The following is a 19,615-nucleotide window of genomic DNA, read 5'->3' as shown; positions in this document are numbered from 1 at the left end:
ACTGAAGTAATATTTCTTACCAGCAGAATTAATAATAATAATAATAATAATAATAATAATAATAATAATAATAAAGTAAACTGTTCCAGCACAAAGAGAGTATGAAGCAATACAGCCTCAGGGTCCAGGCCCTGAAAGAAAGACCACAGAGAACAGCAGCCGCATCCCTGAGAGCCCACAGAACCTGTGTTGGCCCTAGGACTGTCAGGCCCATCTATTTCCTAAGAGAAGCTGGAAAGCCTATCTGTGACTCAGTTTCTAAAAGTTGGAGCAGCCTCGTTAAGGACTGTGATAAGGGGAAAACAGTGGTAACCAGTGACCACAGAGAAGGTAGGACCAAGACTTTAAAAGGAAGAGCATTATTAAGTCCCCAAGGCAGCAGGCAGAAGTGTCCCTTTGTACAGCCACTATAGAAACCAGTATGGTGATGACAGTCTGTCAGCAACAGGGCTACTATGTGACTCAGCAGTGAGGTTCTGAATACACATGTTTATTGCAGTATTGTGCGTAACAGCCAGGTAAGAAATTAGAGTGTCTATTGCCGGATGGATAGATGAAGAAAATGTGATGTTCTGTGAAGACACAATGGTATACTATTCAGCCATAGAAAAGATAAAGTTCTGTGCTTAGGGTACATTATTAAACAATGGAACCTATCAAAGGCCAACCTGATGGATCTTGACGATGAAATGGTGGTTACTCAAAGCTGCAGAGAATCTGGAAGAGAGTTGGATAAGAGAGACTGGCCAACAAGGCAAGAGGTATAGTTACATAAAGAAGTGGGGTTTGGCCCCTGGAGTGATGCCAGTCAACAATAATCTATTGCACATCTGAAAACAGCAAGAAGAGAGAATTTTGAATGTTCTCACCACAACGAAATGCTAGATATTTAGAGCGATGGCTTTGCTAATTATCCTGATATCCTATTCTGTGTAACGTAAGTCATAAATCAAAACAACACAGTGTCACTCAACGTGGCATAGCCCTGAAATCCCTGCTCCCCAGAGGCTGAACAAAAGGATGTTCAAAGCCAGTGTGGGCTAGGCAGCAAAACCCTATTTCAAAAGCCAATAAACAAATATTAAATTTATATGATTACAGTGATTCACCAGTACAGGGTTCCTAGGGAAAGGCCAGGGACTTCGGCCTACAATATCTGGTCTTAGGGCAGACTCTCTGGAGTGGCTTTTTGAGGCTGTGGAAACAATCGCATGCTCCTCAGTCCTCTCTCCTCTCTCCTGGCTGGGCTTCTTTGGAAGGCCCCTCTTCTACCTCTCTGTTGGTCCCAGCTGGATGTCTGCTAATCAGTTTCAAAGACATTAGCTGATAATGGTTCAAAGCCTAAGGTTTCCAAGGGATATTTCAGATTTAAATGGAAACCAAAAGATGGCAATTTCTACCTGCTTATCCCTCCTCTTTCACGAATCAGTCCTTTATTAAAACGACAAAACATGAAACAAAAGGAGAGGCCCGCCATGGATCACAGACCAATAGCACCAGTTAATTAATTCAATAAGAACACAGCCTCGCTCTGTGTCTGCGGTCATCTGGAATCCCTGTTGCTACTCTTGATGACTCCTAGCATTCTTGAGAAAATAAATCCAGTTAATGGGACTAAATGTAAATCCAAGAGAAAAAGGTAGCTCTCTAAAGGAAGGAGAGCTAAATCCGTTTACTGGAAAGACTTTTATTTTAATGTTGGTCACTTGCAGCTGAACTTGATTACGAAGAGGGAAACTGTGTGCTTCATTAGGCTTTAATTATAGAGATGAATTATTATGGATGAAAAGAGAGAGCCGCAGAATTATGGAGATTGAATTCCAGTTCAATAAACAACTTCAAATATCTTTACGGGAGACGAAAGCAAGCCGTGTTCTTTTTTTCCCCAATTTAATTTGATGTCTGTTGACAAATGATGTTAGACTGTTTCGGGGGGAAAAAATCTTAATATCTTCAATGTGTTAGTGGCTATCATTTAAATTCTATGTTTCCTCCTAATTGTATTTTCTGATGGCGGGATGAAGACAGACAGGCCCCACTTACACTTCCATTTATTTTGTGTAATAATGACAAAATGCTACATCCATGTTTCCCTTCTGTCCAGGGAGCCAGGTTGCCTTTAAAACACTTCAAAGCTGTTCTGAGTGTGCAGAATGGACTGAGAACTCTCACCCTGGCTCTAAAGGACTTTTAGAACCAGATAGAACCTGGGTGTCGAATATGGTTTAATGTTTTATTCTAGCCATGGCGCGTACTCCACACCCAGGGACATCCCTGTAGAGCTGTCCTCTGAGGTAGCTGTCCTCTGAGGTAGCTGTCCTCTGAGGTTGCAGGCTTTCCTTCCTGCCTCTGTTTTCTCTTCATTTTTACTGCCTTCAGTCTCAACTGACACACCAAATTCAAGACCTCTTTCTTCAGGTCCTTGCCTGCCCATAGGATCCTGTGCTGATCTCACAGGGGGGATTTGGGGAAAAGACAAATTCTCTGTTATATTCTTCTGTGGTTCCCTTATATGGGCTTGATAGGCTCTTATTCTGAAGTCTTTCAGGCACGTTTTAATTCATAGGTACACATCTAAGGACAATGACATCCAATAAAGTTCTCAGCATGGTTAGCTGGAGTGGATCACAAGGCTCAATTAGCACACTCAGGTTTTTTTAGTATTAGTCATTACTCCAACATGCTCCTAAAGCCCAGAAAGAGATATGGTATTCTAAGATTATTGGGGCACAAGCCAAGTAGAATGAATCATTCTAACTTTGGATATGCCAGCCACTAATAGTGGAAAGAATGACTGTGCTTGGGGACCTGGGATTGTGCCAGAGACCATCAATGATCAGTGAAAAGATCCTTCCCCTCTAACAGGTGTAGAGATGCCCAGTGACAGGGTCGGAATTTTAGAAGGGTGACATGACAGTGTTCTCTCTAATGGAATAGCTTCTCAAAGTTGGTTTTGTGCTAGAATCACCTAGTGAGCTTCACGGATGGTCTAGAGTCACCCCTTCTGTCACAGAACGCAGCTGGCCCCAGATTCCTACATGAACTTCCTAAGGAAAATGGGGTTGCTGGACTGAGATATCTCTAAGGCAAAAGGTGCACTAGAGTAGTTCTTATAGAAGCTCTAGAAGCTTCCCTAGTTTGAGCCTTGTATTACCAGCCTTCTGGAATGCTAGAATCAAAGCCCACTGTCCACCAGTGTCTGTGCCATGCAGCCGTGTCAAGATTATATGTGGGTAAGGTCCTTAGAAGAGTCTTGACTCCCAGCATGCCATCGCTACCTTCACACTATAGTCTGCATCTTGAAGAGCCCCAGAGGCTCATGTTAAAGGCTTGATCCCCAGCTTGCATTGTAGGCAACAGAGAAACTTTCGAGAGGTGAGGTGTGCTCTAGCACTGTGAGGATGGCTCGGTGAGTAAAATTATTTGTTGTGCAGGCATGAAGACCTGAATGACGAAATTAGATCCCAGCACCCACATACAAAGCAACTGATAAATACAAGAGCAGAATCATTGGAGAACATTCTAGAAGCCAGGTGGTGCACGCATTAGACAAAGGACACTGCTCTGAATCATCTATGGACCTGGTGTACCTATAGACCCAGCACTGGAAGATGCAGGGGGCAAGGACAAGAAGCTCTCTGGAGCTTGCGGACTGCCAGGCTCTTCCAGGGTTCAGTGAGAGCTTGCATTTCAGTGAAAAAGGTAACGATAAATAGAATGGTAGAGCAGGACACAAGACTTCCTCCTCAGACCTCTAACTTCACATGCATGTATCACACACCTACTACTACTACTACTACTACTACTACTACTACTACTACTACTACCACCCCCACCCCCACCACTATCTCTCTCTCTCTCTCTCTCTCTCTCTCTCTCTCTCTCTCACACACACACACACACACACACACACACACACACACACACACACACCAAGAAAGAAAACAAGAGATAGAACTGACTGAAAGGTCTTTAGGCCATTGAGATTCTGTCCTTAAAGGAAACTATGGGACCTCAGTCCCTCCACACTCTCAGAAAATTGGCTCCTCAACATGTTCACTCCATGAAGCGTGTCCTTGCCACAACTTCATAGCATTCAGACTGACCAATCACATACTGGAAACTTGGACTGAACCAAAACAAAACTTTTCTGTCAATGAATTGGCTCAGAAATGTTTGCGATGGAACGCTGTCCAATGCAGCCAGTTCTCAACTCATGGTACCACAAGCCTCACACGGCCCACTGGAAGGTACTGATAAAGCTTCCTGGGAGGAACGTCTCACCTTCTGTTTCACTGCGCCTCACTTCTCTTGTGTCCCCTAAAACAGTCTTTTCCCTACACTTTGGCTCCAAAAAGTTCAGTAGTTTGTTATCATAATTTCTTCTCATCTGTTTTACATTTTCCATACAAAAAAAATCCTTTAAAGGGTAGAGGGGCTTTCAAATAAAATAATAAAACCCAGAGCAGCATCCTTTGTCTAATGCACACACCACCTGGCTTCCAGAATGTTCTCCAATGATTCTGCTCTTGTATTTATCACTGCGTGTCATTACTCAATAAATCTATCATGGTGTTCAGAACGCCTGCTCACCTGGACTTACCATTCAATCACTGGAAAGTTACTTGAGGGTTACGTGTCTGGTATATATGTGATCTTAGTACAAGCATTAGTACTAACTTTAGTGCATGTCTCAAGAATGCAGACTGATAAATTAGACATGTGTATTCACTATTCATCATTGTCTCTCCCATAGAGTGACATCATGCACATATTTTAGCTAAGGGTCTCCTTATCTATAACCTCCCTGCATAGTGTGGATACTGTGCTGCTATCCTGGAGTCTTTACACACACACACACACACACACACACACACACACACACACACACAGACACCCCTTATCCTTCTGTATGCCTCTGTACCATGCAGAAAGCAGTGATGGATAACTCCATTTAGCCTGATGTCTCATGGGACCAAATGACAGCAGCTCTCAAAAAGCCTTAAAGGTGTCCTATCTAGAGACAAGGAAACCGAGACTCAGAAACAAATGAACTGCCCTGTGTCCCTGAGCTGTACAAGAACTCAAGACGATTAATTCCCACTTACAGACACCTGCTGTACCCAAAAGCAGCTCTCAGAGGAGTGTGGAAGCTGCAGTGACCTGCACTGGGTACCAAGAGAGAACTGAACTCACAAGGTCTAACCACAACTGGCTTGGCTGCAGGACTTAAGACCATGGGCCTGTGTACTGCATCAAATTTATCGGCAATAGATATTAAACCACAGATTGCTCAGGAGTTGCTGGAGAATTCTTGATTTGCTGCTGCAGGAGTCTAGGAGTCTCTCCTCTTCACAAGGGGTCACACTTGAGGAGGATTCTTCAGTGAAAGCAACAGAGTGCTCTCTGACTTCATTGCTGTTCTCAGCTGCTGTTCTCAAGCCCGCTCTTCTCCATACTTAGATTTCAATGGTTCATCAACTTCTAAATTTTCCTACTGAGGAATAGGATATGAGGGGCTGATGTATGTGTGGTGGTGTGTGTGTGTGTGTGTGTGTGTGTGTGTGTGTGTGTGTGTGTGTGTGTGTGTGCTAGTTCTTTCTTTCCACTACGTAGGCTTTAGGCTTCAAGGATGAAAGTTAGATCATCAGAGGCTTAGCAGCAAGGACTTTACCCACTGAGTCACCTCTCCACCCCTTGTCAATCTATCTTCATTCAACCTAAATTTGGTTTACCAAGGTGTAGACCTTGCTGCAGAATGCTTGTCCAAACAAACTAGGGCATAGGTTCAATGTGTTCAGTCTTGGGGCCTGAGACAACAGTGTGCTCTGACAAGAACACAGGTTATCTGAGACAGATCTGTTCATGCCCTTTCTCCAGGTTCAATGTTCTTCTCAAGAGTGACATCTTACAGATCTGCCTTCCTTTAGTCTCTGATTCTCTCCAACTCTGATCCAGTCACATTGCCCGTACCCCTTTATGACACTTGCAGCTTTACTCGGGGGTCATTGCTGAAGAGGTCAGCTTACCCATGTGTGTGTATGTACACACACACATGTGTGCGCCCAGAGAAGAAAGTCCTCTTGTGCTGTTAGTATGATGTCAGAGCAGTTTCTCACTTGCTCTACAAAGCTTTCCTTTTTCTGATGCAGCAATTAGACTATTAATAAAAAGACATTAGGTTATGCTTATTTATTTTTAAAGAATGACATCATCCCCAGCCTTCATGCCTAGCAAAGGAGCAATTCACGGGTCTTTCCATTTATGACATCAGAGAAGCTGACTGAACTTGGCAATTGCCTCGCTGTTTTCACAGTGTGACCGGCGTGTTGAAAGAGGGTTAGTTGCAAGGGGCTGAGTAAACATACATGACTATATGTCCTCTTATTTTAAGTGAATTTGTAGCCAGTGAAAAATACCTGCAGACCCCGGTACTGAAAACAAACATTGCCACTTTAGTCCAGAACCAAGCTCCAACCCTCACCCCCAGGTCAGAATCAATGTGTCGCTCTTCACAGACTCCCAGAAAACGAAAGCTTTCCAGCCAGAATCCAGCCAACCCCGGCTTCTCAGCTGAGCACCACCTGAGGAGCAGATCAGCAGAAACAAGAGTGTCCCAGAATCCTGAACCTGGAAAAGACTCCCACACAGGAGAACTGGATGGACCCTAAAGCATGGGGGAAGCCTGGTTAATGCCTCATGGTAGCACAGGAAGGCGGCTTCATTTCTACCATGTGATAATGCCCCCCTCATAAACATGTTAACGATAGCCTGACACAGCTCCTCTTACCACAAGAACATAGAAGCACACGTGGGTTTCCCTGGCCTTGTTTCAGCCATTAGTACAGTGTTTAGTATTGTCTCCTGGCCAGAGAACACAGCCGTGAGGATCCTTCTTCTATTGATAACTACATCCACTGAGAATAGTGCAGGACTCTTCAGCCATTGATGGCATGGACCCTGGGGGGAAAAAATCTTTCCCCCTTCCCAAAGGAATCCTCATTTGAAGACACAGATGAATTTTTGCTGAAGAAATCAGTCTCCCCCACTCAGCTTTCATTATGACCAAGCTCAAAGGTGTGGCTCTATCAATAAATGATGGGACTATGTTGGTCATTAGGAAGATAATCAGATCTATTAGTGCTCACTGGTGAAACTGCCAAAGGGCTAACTAATTGACTAGCAAGACTTGGCCTTTGACCAAAGCCAGTCAAGGGGAACTTCCTCTGCTGCACTCATAGCTTCTGCTTAGAATCAGACCTTGTCATGACAGCCGATGGCCAGCCCTGAGGTTGACCTGTAACTAGGTCTATACAAACCCTAGAACCAAGGCTCAGGTTAAAAACACAAATGTATTTACAAGCAACTAACATCCTAGGAATGTACTTTAAAAAGATTGTCATGCACCTCAGTGACTTGTGGGTTTCAAAGCTTTACAGAGTTCTAAATAAGTATATTTTAGATCAGACACAGTATACAATGACAGCCGGAACAGAAAGACCACTTTTTTGTATGAGGTTACTATTTATAGAATTAATATTAATAGTTAATCAGAACAGCACTCGGAGAGGACTGGAACCTCAAATATATTTCCTAGTGAACAAAAAAGCTATATTACTCCACCCCAAACTTCAGGCAGAAAACTTATGTAGAGGAAAGTATGATTTTTGGTGGGCAGGAGGATAATATGGTAGATACGAGGTCAAAAGTTTTACACATAAACATCAGTGCTCCCACTCTAGGGACTAAGAGATGTGACCCCTCTCCTCGATAATCAGAAGGTCAGGGACAAAGCTATAACAAAGACAGGTGAACAAGAGAAAAGCATAATAACAAAGCATTTAATCAACATTTTACATTGTCATAGGTTCCTTCACAAGTAAAGATCAAAGGCTCAAGGGAAGCAGTTATATTTATGAGTATGTGTAATGAAAGGTGGACAGATTGTGCAGAAAGGACAACAGACAACCAGGTAAAAGCAAGTTGTGATTGACTGAGTGGAGGCCCATTCAAAGCTGTGCAAACTTTTCTGAGCATTTCTGAGTAGCATGCTCCCCCAAGTGTAGGGTGGGACTCTGAGTGAAGGTCTTCAAGGGAAGACAGAAGGGATAAAGAGACCTTCTGTAGTTTTGTGGCTTGCTTTGGGATTATAACAGAACAATTTCTATAACTTGTCTTGGGGGAAAAAAAGAGTTCTGTGACTTGCTTTGGAGGAACAAGGGTGGGCAGAGCCCAGGAGGAAGGGAAAAGGCTAGAAGGGTCATCATCTGCTACCGTTGCAAGTACTCAGTGTGCTAGGGTGTTTCACTTTGGGGTATCATGTGCTGAACCCCATCACTGCACTGCAGGATCTTAATGGTTTCTTTTGCTGTGGATATGCAAATACCACCATGAATTGGATCAATTGTGGATTCACTAGAACTCTTCCTCAGAGGAGCACAGGGGTCCAGGCACTCTCAGAACCAGGAGCTTGATGAGAATATTAGACTTGGAGTTCCAGCCGAGGCCTTCTGCATAAGGGCATACATTTTAAGGACATACATTTTAACATGATCCCTGGCAAACTCAGACTTCAGGAATGCTATTGTTTTTTAGAGAGAAAGCTCTCCAACTCAGACAACCAAAGGCAGAACGTGGAGTCTCCGAAGTAACTCTTGCTGGAGTTTAACAGCCATTGTTGTGGTCTGAGAGATGGAGGGAACAACCTGGACCTTGGAAGCCTACAGCAGAGCAAAGTTTGCAAACCTCTCCTGTGGTCAGGCTCTACCCAATCATAGACAAGTACTTTGGTCTTTCTGATGCTCAGGCTTCATCCTGAGCTCACATGTCTAACTCCAACAGCCAGGTTTTCGATGTGGGGTGCTCCCTGCAGCCTCTGGTTACTCACTGTTAGGGGATTTTGCAAGGCATTACTAAAAAGCCCAGAAAATAAGGACCATCTCCTCAAAGACTGGAGGATGCCTTTCTCAGGCTGCCTCCTCCCCAGTATTCACCACCATCAGAGCTCATGCAACCCAAAGTGGGGCCTAGCGTGCTTGATTCACCAATAAACACCTTTTTGATGGTGACCACTATGTTTTAGAATGCGCTCTCTAAACTACTTATTTATTCATTTGAAGACACCTTGTAGCTGGCTGCAGTTGTGTGGTAATATTCTCCGAGAGTACAGGGTAGCATGCTTTGCCTTGGTGTGTCAGGGGTCTCCAGAGATACTGAACCAGCAGTATACGTATGTGAGCACATGCAAGGCATTTACCAGGGAGCTGGCTCAAGTGGTTAGGGAGTTAGGTGTTACGACAGGCTAGAGTATCTGGATGCTTCACATCCAAGCTGAAAGGTGATAGGACTGGGGAAGCCAGTGGTGTTACATGGTTAAAGGACAAAACCCAAAAAACCATCAGTAGAGAGGAGGACGGAAGCCGATATAAGTCACTGAGGCAGTAGTTTGAAGAGCTGGCATTCTGGGGTCCAAGACAGCAGAAAACAATGTCTCTCATAGGCTTCAAAAAAAGGTGGCCAACTTGCTTTCCATGCACACTCTGTCTCTGCATCCAGGCCCTCTGGGTGGGGCCTGGCCATGGCAAGGATGGAGCTGTTCTCCACTTTGACTCATGCTAGTCTCTGGAAGCCCTGACACAGACACACTGAAAGTATGGTGGTCTTCCTTAGCTACTTAGGTAGTTAGTTAGTTAGTTAGTTAGTTAGTTAGTTAGTTAGTAAGTTAGTTAGTTAGGTTGATCTACCACTAACTGTCCCGGCAGGCTAAGAAAGAAGTCTCCAACAAGAAAGAATTGGACCCGGGATCTATAAGAGAAGAACCATCAGAAAAGTTGCTAGGAAACATACCACAGAGGAAATAGCAAGCCCCAAGGAAAGGACTGAGCTGGAAGAAAGTCAGAATAATGAGGACAGAAGACCACAGGGTTGGCTATGGAGCAAACAAACCCATGGATAGCTTAAGATGAACACACAATGCTGGCCCAGAATTGGGTCACACATGGTTCTGTTGGACTTGGCTAAGTGGTTCGACTTTATTCAAGAACAATAGGAAGTTCTCAGAAGATTGTATTAGAGAGGTGATGTGTTTGGGAAGCCTGTTAGAGAGTGGATTACTGTGGGAAAAGTGGGAAGCAGAAGTTCAATCAGTAGTTACTGTAGTTGTCCAAGTAGGAGAAAATGGCTTGGGGTAGATCTGAAGAACAACAAAGGGTTTCGTTCCCTACTGGTGAAGTATTGGGGTATTTCTATGGGTTTATTTTAAGTCCCTGTCTCAAAGGCTCTGTCTGGATCAGCCCCTGTGATGGTTATGTTGATGTATTTTATAGAAACTTCCTTGTGTCATACAGTCATGTTTGTGTCGTGTCAGCCAGAACAAATGAGCATTCACCAACTTGGGTATGAGGCCAAAGGAGGACCATCCACTCATCCCTAATAACCCTTTCGGTTGGTTTAGGAAGAGATTTTCATTCATAAATCTCCAGCGTATTCGCCACTAGTGTGGTTTTTTCCTGATTTAGTTATGAAGTCTTGCTAATGCTCTTTGTCATTTGCTCAATGCTTTCCATGTGAGCATGAGGAGAATTCATATGAGTTTGAGCAGTTAAGTGCCTCCAAATGATTTAAAATGCTGGGAAGACATTTAACTCTTTGGCAGGGAGATTTGGAGAACACGTTATTTCCAGCTGTGGGTTAGATCCATATTTGGAAGGAGACCTTCTTAGCATCAAGAATATTATAGAATATATCCAGGTGTTTTTAAGAACTACAAAAAAAAAAAAAATCCAACACCCAGCTACGAAGAACCTTCCATTGTTCCTCCAAGATGCCACACTTCTTCCTCGCTGAAAATGAATCCCGTGGATGGAGCCTCTGAAAGGGCAGCTGGAACCTGTCCAATAGTCTAGGAGGAAAGGGAGCTTTGGGGAACATTAGGAGCAGGAAACTGGAGCAGGAGAGTAAGGGTGCTGCAAAGGTGTTAAAGATGAACAGGGCTTAACTTGGTAAAGAAGGAGGTCTCTGGGAGGTGGAAGAAAATTCCTCTCTAGAAGTGGGTAAGTTATAAAAAATGGGGGCAGGGAGGAGAAATCAAGAGGCAATAAAACATCGTGTTTATGACGTTAGGTTAAGAGGGGGGAAAAGGATACGCAAAGCTGCCTTAGTGATTCAAGTCAGATCCTTGCCCCCTGGGCCAGGGCAGTGGTCAGCTCACTGGCTGGGGCATCTGAACAGCTGTTATGGTCTTTTCCTGGGTTTTGAGGCTGATGTCTAGGACAGTTAGACAGCATTGTCCTTTGAGTTATTTTCAAAGAGGACACATGGGTGATTAGATGAGGGGCCATTTCAGACTGGGCTGTCATCCAATAAATACCAATGCAATCCAGCATAATTGACCCCAAAGCAGTTGACTCTGTGACATCGGATCGAGCTCTGACAGCTTAGCAGTGAGATCAGGAAAGGAAATTAATAAGTGATTTGAGCAAATTCAGGCACCTGGTAGTTAAATGGACTTAGACACTTTCATCCTTTGTTATTGGATTGAATCTGGTCCAGTTGGGAATTACCGAAAAAAACGGATGGCAATAAACCAGTGCCTGTGATATGCCACTTCACAGCACACAGCCTCTTCCTGGATCACCGGGGGGAAGTGACGCCACTATGGTTCAGGCACACACTCGAGCTCTGAACTCACACAGGCTCGCCTTGTTTCTGCCTAACAGGTGGGTATAAAACGTGATAAATAGTGAAAGGTTTTGGAACCAAGACTAGGATTTAAAAATGCCAGAAAGACCTGGGTTGGACACAACTCAAGAAACACACCTTTAATTAGAGCAAAAAACCAGTCTGTTGCTGACTTCTTCTATATAAGGAGCTGTCACTGGACCCCACATTTTCAGGGGTGCTGTAATAACTTGAATTCTTTGTCTAAGTCTGCCTTCAAATATTTGCCTCTATTTTTTGTTTTTACAATTTTATTTATTTGTGTGTGTGTGTGTGTGTCTGTCTGTCTGTCTGTCTGCCTGTGTGAAGATCACAGAACAATTTTTAGAACTTGGTTCTCTCCTTCCACGGTGTGAGTACCAGAGATAAACTCAGGACATTAGGCTTGGCCACAGCTCCTCGCTTAGGTTTTAGTTTTTAGATCATGTGCTTCTTTTCCTGTTCTGGCCCCCGCCCTGCCCCGTAGAGGTCTTAGGAGGTAAGGTCATAGGTCAATCAGAGACCCTCCCACTTAGAGAACACACAGTCTAGGAAAGCTGTCATTCATTTGCTAATGCAGAAGCAACACAAGTCACAGATGTCAAGCAGTATGGAAGGCTTTGAAATGACAGATAATGGTTGTTCTGTTTCTGGTTTTGTTTTTTTTTACTTTTTTTTTTTTTTTTTTTTTTTTTTTTTTTTTTTTTTTTTTTTTTTCCAGGGCTGGGGACCGAACCCAGGACCTTGCGCTTCCTAGGCAAGCGCTCTACCACTGAGCTAAATCCCCAACCCCTCTGGTTTTGTTTTAATTGAAGCAGACTTGATAAATTTCCTCTCTTGGGGTTTTCCCCAACTCTTCATATAGTACATGTGCGTTAAGCTCCTTTCCAACTCCCACACTGGCTTGAGAAGTTAAATTCTCTAAGTCGGAGGGTCTTAGTACACGCTTCTGGGTTGTTCTTTGGTGTTCCTGACACGATGCAGCTTCTGATTCATAGAGTACCATCTGCCAAGGCTTTGGTTGGTGCCTCTCTAATTCAGCAAACTCAGGCTAGCCCAAGTTCTGTCTTCCCACTCTTGCTGGGGCCCAATAGCTTCCCTGGACTTCCTCCTAGACATCTTCTCACTCTTCAATCCTAGTGCCAGTGAAGCTCCAACCAACAGAGCTGTCCTCTTCTCTGTTCTCATGAGGAGCCTCTGTTCAACCAACCCCCGGAAACTCATGCAGCACTTCGATTGCCAAGGGGGACCGTGTAGAGGTGGAGGAGTCTATGCAGTGGCTGGATCCATAGAAGTAATGAAAGCCTCTCCCACCAGAGAGCTCTATTTCTTGAGGACTGGGTTAATCATCAGCAGGGTGAACTGTTACAACGCAAGCCTGCCTCTCACCACTGCTCTTTCACACATCCTTATGCCGGCTCAGTCACACAACCACTGACAATGGAGTGTGAAGCCTTGCCAGATGACCTTGAACTTCCCAGCCTCCTCAACAACATAACTTTCCACCTTTTTCCTTCATAAATTAACCAGCCTCAAAGATTTTGTCACAGCCACAGAAATCAGACTAGGATACTGATTTACATTTTAAAATTTTTGTTTAAACTGTAGTTTGCCTGCATCTATGTCTGTGAACCATGTTCATCCAGTGACCTCAGCAGAGCACACCAGATCCTCTAGAACTGGAATTGTACGCAGTCATTAGCTTCTGTGTGGGTGCTGAGAACTGAAACCAGGATCTGCGGAGCAACAAGTGCTCTTAACCTTGGCGTCATCTCTCTAGACCTCATAATGTATGTTAAATTTCAGCACTTACCCTCCTCAAAGAACGCCCCCTTGCCAGAAGTCTCATCCCCTCCTTTGGTTTTCTGTTCCCTGCTGGCACCTTGCTAGAATGCTGTGTGTCTTTCTCAGGATGTCCCATTGACTGGCAGAAACAAATGATGAACTTGGAGACCAGTGAGTGGTCCTTTTTTGTTCCTGGGCCCTATGAACAGTGAAGGCAGAGGCAGATGGGAAAGGTGCCCTTGATGAAAATCCTGAGGTTCCAGCGTCACAGCCCCTGGGCTTCCTGGGATAGACAAGATCTTCTGCATGAGAACAGTGGGTTTTCAGACTAAGAGACATCTTCATGCATTCCTACATGATGAAACAGTGGAAGCTTACCACATTCCAAGACCCTTTCTTGGTTCTCCCCAATTTATTTTGGTGAAGCTTCCTGATCACAATTCAGCCTACAAATAACAAAGAGGAGTAGACTGTGTTTGTTGGGAAGAAGAGTGTATTCATTTATCTGGCTTGTGCATTTTTCCTGGCCCTAAGAAGACTCAGAGAAAGTTCACAGTGTGACCACAGTTCCTCCCAGTTGACAGTTATATAAAATATGGAATATTCAAGGACTTCTGAACAGCACACAGGAGGAAACCCAATCTCTACATTGTCTTTATCATTAAGATAGACTCCTTATCCTGTTCTTCCGGCTCCCCACAAGGGGCAGGATTTTTTTTTGTGTGGCTCTGGCTGCCCTGGAACTCATTCTGTAGACCAGGCCAGCCTTGAACTCACAGAGATCTTCCTGACTCTGCTTCCCAGATGCTGGGATTAAAGGCCTGTACCACCTTGCCCAGCTAAACATTTTATCTTAAACCAGAGTTCTCTGAAATCAGATGCTGAAGGGGGCTGCCTTGGAATTGTTTATTTTGAAAATAATCCCAGGAGTGACCTGCAGGAGAGTGAGGGAGTAAGAGGAGGAAGTCAGTTCAGGATGTGTTAAAAAGCTGCTCACCATTTCACCCACCATGGCCGACAAGATGGCCTACTCAGAGACCACATGATGTGCACCCTTAAGCTGTTCTACCCAAGAGGAAAGAACAACCCTGTATTCACACTCCAGGATGAGTTAGTTGAAGGATGCTAGCAGCTAGGAGCTGTAACTCCCTGGCCCCTACTGCAGTCCTCAGATTCCAGCTCCAGCCGCAGTCTGAGAAAGTTACCCTGGCAAGAGAAAGCCCTAAGGCAGCCATAAGAAGAGAAGGAAGCCATCACTGTGCATGTCGAGAAGCAGCTGTTGCCACACCAGAGACTGTCTTGGGGGTGGGAGGCAGGAGTAGTGCACTCAGGCACCCATGTCTTCCTCACCCACAGACTACACAAGTGCTACAGTCACAGTGCACTGGCTTACAAAAACACAAGCATCTCTGTAGGCAGGGAGCCAAGCATTCAAATGTGCTCGCACCATTTGTCTGGGCCTCTTTACTTGGAAATTTCTTGAAAAGCGCACTCCAAGTAGATGACGTTCAATGTTATGAAAGTCTACAGATGTGAGAACATGAAAAAGCAATGCTTATTCCTGAAAGTTGAAGCTTTGTTGGACTGTTTGTTATGCCACATTATCGCTGACTGATATAGGAAATACATGAAACAGAACAATGTGAGTAGTAAATTTGAAAAGTCTACTTACAGTGCTGGCAACATGGCTTAGCGTGGAAAGAAAGGCGCTTGCACAAACTCCACCGCCCAAGTTCAGTCTTCCAGGCTCACATGGAGCAAGAAAAATCTGACTCTCAAAAGCTGTGCCCTGACTTCCACATGGGTAACTTGGTGTGTGTGTGTGTGTGTGTGTGTGTGTGTGTGTGTGTGTGTGTGTGTGTGTGTGTGTGTTGACAGGGCTACATACATATATGAAACCATGTATGTGTGGAAACCAGAGGGGCACACTGAGTGTCTGACTTTGTAACTCTTCTGCCTTATTGCCCAGAAACAGGATCTTTGACTGAACCTGGATCTGTATTAGCAATCGGGAAACGAGCAGGGACACCCTTCTGTGTTCCTGTAACAGTTTTGGGGTTTACCCATTTTTATGTGAGTGCTAGTGTTTTCAATTCAGGTCCTCATGCTTGTGCTCTTACCCATTGAGGCATCTCCCCAGCCTCTGTTACGATGACTTCTAACATGTTGTTTATAATTTATCTCATTGTTTGCAGTGCAGAAGAATATTGAGCTCATGTGGATATATACATCTTTCAATGTTTTTGTATATATTTTCTAGCTGCTTCTACCTGGGTAAATTAGTTATTCAAGGGCCGGAGAGATGGCTCAGTGGTTAAGAGCACTTGCTGCTCTTACAGAGGACGTGTGTGCTCCCAGCACACACATAGCTGCACAAAACCATCTGTACCTCCAGTCAAGTGGTCTGCCCTCTTCTTCTGGCCTCCATAAAGGTCGTATGGTACACAGGCAAACATTCAGGAAAAACATACACATCAAATAAAAATAAATAATCAATCTTAAAAAATAAATATTTATTAGTAGTGTAGCTAAGACTTTTATAATTACCAAACTTTTAACTTATAGGAAATATACTAAAGTAGAATTATTCACAGCCCGGCCATGGTCCAAGACTCATGAATAAAATGAATCACTAAGGTCCTTGCTTATTAGTATAAGTGTGCTTTTACTTATGACATGGCAGACTTTGTTCACATGTACATTTTAGGAACAGTTATGCCTTTAGAGTACACATATCTCAGCATACCTTTTCCCAGGCCTCTTCCTAGTGCAGCTCACTTCCCTCTTTCCTGCTCTGCAACCCAAGCTGAAGGTCTTCAGGGCAGGGGGCCATGCATTTTCCCTGGTGACCTGGGTGCACGGTATCCTGTAGCTGACCTCAGCCACTTCTCCACCATCTCTTGGGTATGCCCTATTCCCTCTTCAGAGCTAAGCGCAACATCAGCTCCACAAGGGAAGGCAAACATTTCATCTCCTAACGATTGGTGGGACCCTATTCAGTGCTAGTCATGGCGGCATCTCTCCCCACTCTCTATGTGAGGATGATGAAGTCCTGAACCTACACATGGACTATATCACGATTACATTAGAGCACAAACGCTGGATGCCTTGACTATATTGAAACAGGCTGATCATCATGAATCAGAGAACTCAACATTCAAAACCTCCAAACTCGGGCTAGAGAGATGGCTCAGTGGTTAAGAGCACTGACTGCTCTTCCAGAGGTCCTGAGTTGAATTCCCAGCAACCACATGGTGGCTCACAACCATCTGTAATGGGATCTGACACCCTCTGCCCTCTTCTGGTGTGTTTTAAGACATTGACAGTGTACAGTGTACTTACATAAATCAAAACCTTCCAAAATCTCAGCCTTTGTCATGCAGGCATGACATCTTAAATGAAAATTACACTCTCAATCTCATGGACTAAGTCTAAGCAAAACCTCAAGTCCCACAAGTAGGCGCAGTAAGTGGGAACTATTGGTATTTGCAACTAGATCTATAAGTTGAGGGAGAGCAAGAATTCAGATTCTCTGGAATTGTGTGGTAAGGGCAAAGGTCATTTTGTATTCTCTTTGCCTTCTGAGAGTCATTGTGATAGCTTGAGAGAGAGAGAAACAGAAACTCAAATGAAGAAAATCCGTTTCCACAGTGTGGTGATGGTGCCTGCCTGGGATCTGCTGTTTTTGCAGGAACTGGATGAGGAAATTGAGCATCTCCTTTTGGTGCCTACTTTGACATGAAATGAACATGTACTTCCCATGATCTAAATCTGTGACCCAAGTCATCTCATAGCACTGCTCACTTCTCTAACACATTATGTCTAGTCCACTGTGCTTCAGCATTCAAACGGGCAATAGTTTATTTCCGAGTATGTCCTAAGCAGAACAAATATTATTCTTACATGGTTCTTGCCTCCCTCAATACTCAATATGTAGCATAAATCAAGAAAGCCTTAGAGATGCATTCAACTGCTTATAAAGTTCCTTTTGGGCTGTGCACGTAGGTATGCAGGAGACAAGAATGAACATTGTCATTGGACTCAGTTTCCCTCTCCAAGATAGCTCATTATCCCAAGGCAAATATCCTAACTCTGAAAATACCTGAGACATAAGAAACTTCTCTTCTGCAGCATTCGAAGTGCAGGGTACTTACTTAACTGCGCTGGCTAGTAAGTCTTTTCAGGGTGAGGACCTTGTCTATTTCATTAGTGTGTCCCGGTGGCTCACACAGACATGGAAATGAATGCAGACAAAGAACAAACATGTGGGACCTAGAAGGAAAACCTGAGATCATCCTTCCCTGGAAAGTGAACAGAACAAGACAGCATTGCATGGCTTTTGTTCAAAGGCCTAATCTTCAAGAGGCTTCAAGGAAACACCGGCCTCAAGGCAATGGGAACTTATTTCAATTTGTGTAAATACCGGTTTGTAACTCCATGACTTGGGTGCACAGGCTTTCTTACCTCTAGTTTCTTCACCTGTTGATGGTCGTGATGCCTCCACTCACCCCATCTCAGTGAGACATTAATAGGACACTTCATAAGCTCCGTGAGTGGCAGCTATTCCTCAATGACACCCAGTGGTATTGTTACTCCCGCTGATAAAATGGACCATCTTGGAACACTGTGCCCTCATTAGGAGATGGGCAAGGGTGACTTCATGTGAGACAGTACTCTGAGACTGGCTTGTATAGTCCGAGCCTTAGAGAGTTATCCACCAACTATATTCCCAGGGCTTGAGAATAGCAGCCTGGGATTGTCCCAGGAGAGCCTTGCCCCTGGCTGCATGGCTGATCCAGATTCACATCATCAGAACAAGAGACTTCAAGTGTCCAGCTGTGGAGAGGGACCAGAAGCCAACAAGTGCTGGATCCAAGAAGCATGTGTTGGCAGGACAGAGCAAACATAACCTCATCTAGGCACAAGCTTGCCTTTAGAGAGAAATGATGCCTGGGTTCTCAAATCCCATCCAAGTTCACTGCATTTGGCCCAAGGTCAGTTCTGATCCAAGGTCACTGAGTCTTGGATTCTATCAGCACTGACATAAACACCTCTTACAATCTGTACTTTTTATTAATGGTGTGACTCACTTGATGAAGGTTCTGCTGACTCCATCAATCTTCCTTTTGGATGACGCCCATATAGGCACCACAGACAGCTGCCAGCCTGGATCTACTCAACTTTTAGAGTCTAGTCATCCCTAGGAACATTTGTCCTGTAGAATTGGAGACACGCTGAAACCCCATTGGCACAAAGGCATGCACAGGGTTTAAAGAACTGTTTTACTGCACTTCTCTGGGCCTTGCTATTGTGTTTATGTTTCAGGCAGCCAAACAGCCACAGACAGGAGACTCTTAAAACCTAACTGTAAAACCTACTCCCAGTGGGCAAAACCAGCCATCAAAATCGCAACACACAAGAACTGAGCAAGGGCAGATTCAATGGGGCATGGGGATTTTCAGTGCAAAGTTTCCCTAATTCCATGTCCCTGGCTGACTCGTGACCAAAAAGCCTATTCAAATCTGATGACAGCCTGTGACAAGGGTCTTCTCTTCCTCAGAATGGCCCCACACGAAGATGGCAGTATTGTTACCAAAGGCATTTATCTCCATTTACATCCATTTCCACACTGACTACATTTCCAGGGGAGATTGCTTCGTTGCTTGCTAGTTGGAGCAAAAAGCCTTTGTCTGATCCATGAGGTCCAGTCTAGTTGTTGTCACTGTTTGCACAGCATCCCTGAAAGCTATTCCAGCCAAATGTAGGTCTGATTATGGGTCCCTTCTAGTTTGGGGCACTTTCCATTCCTGTGTGCAAAATGGTTTGGACAGGACCCATTATTGATATATCCTTTCTAAGGCTTCAGTTGCTAACACTCAAACAAAGATATTTCCACAGCAAAGTCTGAAAATATCTTAAGTTGTAAATTAAATGTGCACCATTCTGAGCTACACAATTATATTGCAATCATTCTGCCCCATTAATGTTTTAGTAGTTTTGCTCTGCACTTAAAATATGTGATAGAATCAAATTCAGAAATGAGAGATTTCTTTTGCCTCATGGTTTCAGAGAACTCACTCTGCAGTCATTTGACCTCAAGCACGTAAGCAGAGCATTGTGGTAGCAGGAGAAT

The sequence above is a fragment of the Rattus norvegicus genome, chromosome 10 (assembly GCF_036323735.1).
Source record: "Rattus norvegicus strain BN/NHsdMcwi chromosome 10, GRCr8, whole genome shotgun sequence".
Classification (NCBI taxonomy): domain Eukaryota; kingdom Metazoa; phylum Chordata; class Mammalia; order Rodentia; family Muridae; genus Rattus; species Rattus norvegicus.
This window is presented reverse-complemented; position numbering follows the sequence as displayed.